Source organism: Glycine max, chromosome 2 (genome assembly GCF_000004515.6).
Source record: "Glycine max cultivar Williams 82 chromosome 2, Glycine_max_v4.0, whole genome shotgun sequence".
Taxonomy (NCBI): Eukaryota; Viridiplantae; Streptophyta; class Magnoliopsida; order Fabales; family Fabaceae; genus Glycine; species Glycine max.
The window spans coordinates 35,157,470-35,165,378 of NC_016089.4; the positions used below are offsets into that span (position 1 = coordinate 35,157,470).

Here is a 7,909-nt window from a genome sequence, read left to right on the forward strand (position 1 = left end):
CATCATTTCATTCTTCTATCATCAATAATCTCATTTTCTTCTTGTAAAATAAATTTCAACCAATCATTTGTATCGTAAATCATCTTTTTAAAGAGATTGAAAGTTAATGAACAAAACCAAGATAAAATACACATATAACTGAATTTTTTCTCCATCAAAGTCACTCGAGATTGTTCAAGGTCCAATGCCTTAACAACCTTTTTGTTCTTGTTATTTAAAATGAATATTTCAAAAGCCTAAAATAAACTCAACACACAAATTTCTTGCTTTAAAGAACTACGTAGGTCTGAATTCCTCATCGCACCTGAGGATACGTAGGAGAAAGGGCTACACCCTTGTCGAACCCAAAAAATAAAGAAACATAAAAAGGGAAAATAAATAATATTGAAGTCACATTTTTGCACACTCAATTAAAGGTTGTCGTCCCTTGTGACGGACGTGTGGGGTGCAAATACCTTCCCCTTGTGTAAACAACTCCCAAACCCTTTTCTTTGAAATCCACAGACCTCTTTTTGGTTTTTCTAACATTTTTCTTGAATAAACGTTGGTGATGACTCCCGCGTGTTCTCCTTTATGGAAGACACACTTTTTTATTTTGCCTCGCCCTCCCGCCGAAGGGTAGGTGTTTATCGTGATGACTCCACTGGGAATTTTGTTAGAGTTAAGCCATTTACTCATTGTGCAATGTTTATCATGACCTTTTCTTTATTTAATTTCCCTTTTCCCTTTTATGTTCTTGTTTTATCCATACTTATATAACTCTTTTTCTATGCTTTTGTGTTTGGTGTGTGGTTATCTACCTATTACATGCATAATTAGAAAAATTTGTTTGTTCTATGCATGCATGACACCTACACCTTTGCACACACGGTGAGTTATTAGGCCCTATACCCGGGTTTGTGTGAGACATAGGAAGTGGAGGTCGATCTTTGGTCATGCTGGGTCTCCGACTCGCTTGATAACAGTGAAGCCTCATCTAGAGTTTTCCTCTTTTGATGAAACGTTGTCACTAGTAGTCCTTACCGCCACAATGTTTGATATCAAAGAGGATGATATCTCTAGAAACCTTTGAAAGTTATGTATGACCACCTTTGGGAGTTGTCACTAAATAGAAAACCATTAACCCTTTCCATTAGGTTCCTAAATTAGGAACACGGAACAAACACACTATGTTAATTGGCCAACATTTGGATTCTTGCCGGCCGAATTGTGATGTTTCAGGAGGAAATGTGCAAACTACTCAAAATGGGGGCAAAAGGGTCATTTTGGGGACATTTTCCAACCCCTGGGCCCACCTAGGCCCATTAGGAAACTTAGAGGTGAAGTAACCAGCTCGCCTAGGTGAGCTAAGCTCGGAAGGCATCCAGATGCTCGTCTGGATCTATTGACAAAAGTTGACGAGAGACCGCAGGATATGTTTTACTGCGGCCCCATGGTGGATGCCAAATGTACTTACCAAAATCGGGAGCTAACACACATCAGGGTGGATGTGGCTGAAGTGGGCTTCTGCATTTTGCACGTGGGCTTTGAGAAGAGCCTTTGTCAAGAGGATAGGAGGGGGACCTGCAAAACAAAGGACTCTAACGCTCAAGTAAGTATGTGAGTTAGGAGATAAAGCAAGTATATGCTTAAGTATAAGTTCAAGTGAGCGAAAAAGAGAGGCACAAGCTTGTTGCTCATGTGCTGAAGTGTGTGGATGTATCGTGTTGAGGATTCGATGGAACCTAGTATTTATAGGATTGGAGCATAGTTACGGGTCCTTGTTTGTAGGGGTTGTTATAGCCTGTGCAGATAATTCTCTACTTACAGATAATAATTGGGAGCTTGTAGATAATGTTAGAGATAAATCATAGCTTATAGATAAAAAGCCAGAAGATAACTCTACCATGTAGATAATTTGTGTCTTTGTAGATAATTAACTACCTGCCAAGAGATAAAGGTATTCAAATATATTCCAATATTAATAGGTTAGAGATAACTTGTCGGTTAGGGAGCCCGATTGCTAAGGGCTAAGTGTCCATGCTCCTATTACAGGGCTGACATGGAGGCTTGACACATGTCACGGATTGCCATGTAGGATGTCACGTGTATGTTATGAGTCCTGGACAATACATGTATGAAACAAGAAAGGGAATGGGAAATTGAAAGTACCACTACACATTGTTAACTCTGTGGGAAGGGGCTCTTCAGTGTTGACGACTTGTGATATCAAGCGTTAATGTCGCCGCCTATAAAGCCAACATTGTATTTTTTACCTTGTTTGTAGCCTTTGAAAGTGTTGAAGTCTAGTGTCACCAACGGTTCTATTTGCATAGATCGAGAAGTTCTCTTGTTCTTGGGGGTTGTTCATGTTAACGTTGTAGTTTGTGAAGGAGTCGATGGGACTTGCACCTCCCTTATCGTAGTTCTTGATGCCAAACGATGCAACGATGAGTTTTTTTTCCGTAGCCGATGACCTCGAATGCGGCACTGACATCCTTGACTTGCTTGGGAGTAGGTGGTGATATTGATAGAGAGATCACAAGAGAGGAGGATGGAGGTGGCAAGAAAGAAAAAACTACTACTGAGATGATTTTTTACAACGATTAACAACAGCTACTGGTTGACAATGAAATTTGATTTTCTATTTGGTAAATTTTATAGAGATTTATTATTAAATGAAATTTTAATTTGAATTTTGAATATTTTAATCTTGACATTTTATTTTAATTTAAAAGTTAAAATTAGTCATTCTCATCCACACATAAGATGATAATTTTCGTATGATACATCTTCTTAATGTGTGTGTGTGTGTGACAAAGTTTGACTTTCAAATGAAAGTATTTGAATAAATATTAATAAACATATAAAGAAGATAAAAAAATTCGAGACAATAAATTTAAATATATAAAAATACTGAGGTAAAATACAAAATATTTTCTTATAATTTATGAAACTTAAAAACCACATTCTCACATATTCAACTTCAATAGTATGCAAGTCTACCAATGCTCTGTCAAAAAGTTAACTTCTTGCCTCCCCTGATGATATGTTTAATAAAGAATAAGAAAATAAAAATAAAAATAAGTATGTGAGAAAAAAGAGAAGAGAAATAAATAAAAAAAATAGAATAAAAATATTGGTATTTTTGTTTAAAAGAAATAGAATGAAAATGGAAAAGGAAAAAAAATGAATCGATTATATAAAATTGCACAATTGATTATCTTAACATAATCAAGTATATGGCTTTATATTTTAACATTTTTCTTTGCATCATAGGGTGGAATTTTTTTTGCATCATAAAAATTTAAAAATTTCTTTAGTATCTCTTGCATACCAAAAGATGAAAGCCCATTCTCTAATTCCTTTCTTGCTCAATTGTAACAGAGATCAAAGTATAGATCAACTTGATGTTTAATTAATTCCTTTGCCATCACATGGCAATATGTTAAAGACCTTGATTGATAAATTGAATAGCCTTATGCATGTGACTATGAGTCCATATATATAATAGAGAAAATTCTTCTTAGATTGTGAGGAGCTCCATATGGTATATTTATTGAAAATCCATGGAGCCTAGGAATCCAATGATCCAAACCCCACTAAACATCATAACAGTGCATGTGTAGTATTTCAAGGTAAATAATCAGCCTCACATGTCATAACATATGATACACAACCTAATACATGACAAATGACTTAAAGATTATAAGTTGGGTATAAATCCAAGTAGTAGACTGAAGTAAGAGGAAAGGATCCATAGTTGATGGGGATTGTTGATTCTCAAAGATGAAAGGATCCATAATTTATGGATCTTTGTAATGGTGACCACGTGAAAAAGAAAAGCTTCAATAGCAGTCACACTCCTTACCTGTGATGGAAACCACGACCTCTCTAAGAATGGTGGAGAAATTAGGGTTCACAAACGCGCAATTAGCCGAGCTCGTAGAAATGTGAAACAATAGAAAACAAAGCTCAAAGTACATCAAAAGTTGATCACAAATTTCTTGAAAAGAATGATTTACTAAATGAACTTCCGAATGTAGTAGAAGACGAAGGAGACTCACTACAAAGAAAAATCGTATAGAAAACGGGCTGAGCAAATCGAAATCACAAATTCCATCGAAGTATAGAAAGATAGAATCTTCGATCACTATTTCCACAAATATGGAGAAAGAGATGAATGTTGACAAAGTTATCCCTTTCAACATGTTATTTTCAAAATCTTATTGGAGCTCCAGGTCTCGAAACAGTTGAGACAACTTGTGACTATGGAATTGTATGATGGATCATCCGATCTAAATGATTAGTTATTAGCATTTGAGTTGGCATTTTCATATAAAGAAGCTTCAGCCTTAATAATATGTCATGCTCCCCACTGTCACTAAAATCTATAGTCTAAAATAGTTCCAATCTCTTACATCATGTTCCATAGATTCATGGTTGAATTTGAAGGAGAAATTTAGGTTTGCCTTTGCAACTAGTAAAGAAATACCAAAGATAGAGTCCAACCTAAAACTAATCTGGCAAGGGCAAGAGAAATTTCATAGAGGATACATCTCATGATTCAATAAAGAAGTGAGAGTTGCAGACAACCTGCAATGGGGAGTCATACTGATGTTGGCTAAGGCTGGTGTGAGGGAATGATCTCCTTTCTTCATATCCATTTCAAAAATGCCACCTAACACTTTGGAGGAGTTCCTGAAAAAAGTGGAAAATACATCAACTATGAAAATACCCTATAAGCCAGAAAATTAGAATGCACAAAAAGGTGTGGCGCAGGCGAAAAATGGCAAACAACTTAAGTTCGATGACAAACTGACTTACAAAGTAAGGTCGAAATACGACAAATACACTCCCTTGAATATTCTTGAGGAAGAATATTAAATGAAAACAGGGATGTGGAATTGAAGGATGCCAGTCTTGACGTTCCTAAATCGTTAAGGGAAGAAAGTGGCAAAAAATATTGGTAAAAATAATGTCACTATCATTGACCAACTGGACATCGCACTGACCATCACTTTTAGTTGAAAAACGCAATGGAAATCCTCATTTGTCAGGGAAAATTGGACATATGTGTGCAAGGACTGGTAATGTGTCATTATTTTCTCCTATTTCTTGACCCTTTTTGTCACCATTTTAATTATTGATTAACCTTAATTGTCAAATTAATTTTGCAGTTTTATCATTTGGACCTACTGGACTAATTTTGTGTTTTTAATTTAATTTCAGGAGAATTATAAGCAATTGGGCTTGAATCCGGAATTGGGCTTGGACTTGAAGAGAGCAGACAATTTTATTTTATCAAATCTTATCTTATCCAGATTTTATTTCATCTGAATATTATTTCATCTAGATTTTATTTCATCCAATCTTATCTTATCTTGCCCAGATTTTATTTTATTTATGGGCTTGGACTTAAAACAGATTTGTAAGCTTTGGGGCTAAGGACCTATATAACAACACCAGGGTTTTAGTTTAAGAGTTTTTGGAAAAGGAAAATAATTCTAGGATTTTAGAATTCCAGTTTCTACTGTTCATGCACACTATTCACGTAGAATAAAATTCATTTTCTACAATTTCATATCTGCTTCAATCTACAATTTCGTTTTCTACTGATTAATGGAAGGCTAAGTCTCCAGTGTTGTTTTCTAAGCACAACTCTCTTTGAGATTTTGTTATTACTATTGAATTCTTATCAGTTTTTCCACTTCACCAATTGCTCTGAATTTGTTGCAATTAATCCATGCATGCTTAGTGCTTGCGTAATTGTCTCTGCGCTTAATTTACATTCATGCTCAATGATCAGTTTCGTTCATGATCAATTGGTGTATGAGTTGCTTAATCACATAATGACAACCTTATATTAATTTTCGCTTAGAAATTTAATTTAGGGTTGGATTAAGTGGTTGAACTGATTAAGGATAATTTCTTGTAACCTAGGATAAGAGACTTGCTTGTGAATCAAGGGGAAATAACATGTTTTAATTATGTTATTTTCTAATTAAAATTTTCTTGTTGTTTAAATAACAAAAACAAACAACCCCCCCCCCCCCAATTCGTTACTGTTTTATTACTATCTGTTATGAATGTTTGGCTGACCATTGCTCGTTGGGAGACGATCTAGGATCACTTCCTAGATACTGCATTTTTAATTTTTATTTGATTCGAGTACAACCTCGATCAAATTTGGCGCCGTTGCCAGGGAGCAGTGGTCCAAAGGTTCATAATAATGTTTAGTTGTTTTGAGTCTAGCTCTGCTATTTAGTGTGTGAGTGTGTGTTGTTTGGTTTTGTGTAGTGTTTTGTTTTGCATTTCAGTCGTGTCCCCTGTCTAGCGCTTCCCTGTTTCAGTTGCTCACAAAATTGCGATTGATTTTGTGTAATGCTGTGTAATGCTGATTTTTTTGTGTAATGCTGTGAACAGTGTTTAGCGACTAAACTAGCGACTGATTTTGTAATTTAATTGGTGATTTTTGTTTTGATAGTTAGAGTTTTTATTTTTGGCTGATTTTTTCTGTGGTAGTTTCTTTTGATCCATATTTTGTGTGAAAAAAACCAAGAGCACTTGGTGTGGCTGAATTTAAGACAAACAAAAATTTGGGAACTTGTTTTTAGAAAAACTTAAAACGGCCATAACTTTTGCTCCGGGTATCAGAATGACTATTATTATATATGCATTTGGGGTAGAAGAAAATTTCTCATAGCCAATTGGGGTCTCCCAAACTCAAAAAATCAGCCGTTTGCTAAGTTCTTTTTATTTTTTTAGTATTATTGTCTTATTTTTCTAAACTTTCCTTAGGAATTTTTCATAGTTAGACTTTGAATTTTTGTCTGAAAATTTTTGTGCTATCTTTTCATGATTTTACAGTGTTGCTCACAAAATTTCAGCTCATTTGTATATCTTTTGAGTATAGTTGTAGTTTTAACCCCTTGTTAGGTGCTTGTTGAGAAACACATTATTTGCTGCATATAGTGCATGACTAGGGGCAATCCAGGTGATTTACAACCCTTTTATCCTGAAATAGATAGAAACTTTCATAGATTAGTTAGGAATAGTGTGCATCCTGGTCATTTTGTGCATTTTGAGCATCCTGATCATTTTGAGCATTATGTTGCTGGTGATTCTGAATATTCTGATTTTGAGCATTCGGCTGTTAATTTTCATACTGAGAACATGGATCAACCTCCACCTCGTGAGAGGAATCTTAGGGAGATGGCTGCACCTGATTTCACTTATGAAAGCTTGTGCATTCAATATCCTGATGAGGGTGTCCCATATGTTCTCAAGACTGGACTGATACATTTGCTGCCTAAGTTTCATGGTCTTGCAGGTGAAGATCCTCATAAGCATCTTAAGGAGTTCCATATTGTTTGTTCCACCATGAATCCCCTTGATGTCTAGGAAGATCATATCTTTCTAAAGGCTTTTCCTAATTCTCTGGAGGGAGTAGCAAAAGATTGGCTATACTACCTTGCTCCCAGGTCCATTTTCAGCTGGGAGGACCTTAAGAGGGTGTTCTTGGAGAAATTCTTCCCTACATCTAAGACCAGTGCCATCAGAAAAGACATTTCAGGCATCAGGCAACTTAGTGGAGAGAGCTTGTATGAGTACTGGGAAAGATTCAAGAAATTGTGTGCAAGCTGTCCTCACCACCAGATTTTTGAGCAACTCCTTCTTCAATATTTCTATGAGGGACTTAGCAACATGGAGAGGAGTATGATTAATGCTACCAGTGGTGGAGCTCTTGGTGATATGACCCCTATTGAGGCTAGGAATTTGATTGAGAAGATGGCTTCCAACCCCCAACAATTCAGTGAAAGAAATGATGTTATTGTCCTTAGAGGAGTCCATGAGGTGGTCACAGATTCATCTTCATCTACTGAAAATAAAAAGCTTGAGGGAAAAATTGATGCCTTGGTCAACCTAG

At 35.8% G+C, this 7,909-nt stretch overlaps 1 non-coding gene across 1 annotated transcript; it reads right to left on the reverse strand.

Moving 5' to 3' along the window:
* Positions 1-7,533: 7,533 nt before the first annotated feature.
* Positions 7,534-7,640, reverse strand: LOC113001080 (small nucleolar RNA R71). Its single transcript, XR_003266414.1, has one exon. It is a non-coding gene; the product is annotated as a small nucleolar RNA R71 (small nucleolar RNA).
* Between the last annotated feature and the right edge of the window lie 269 nt (positions 7,641-7,909).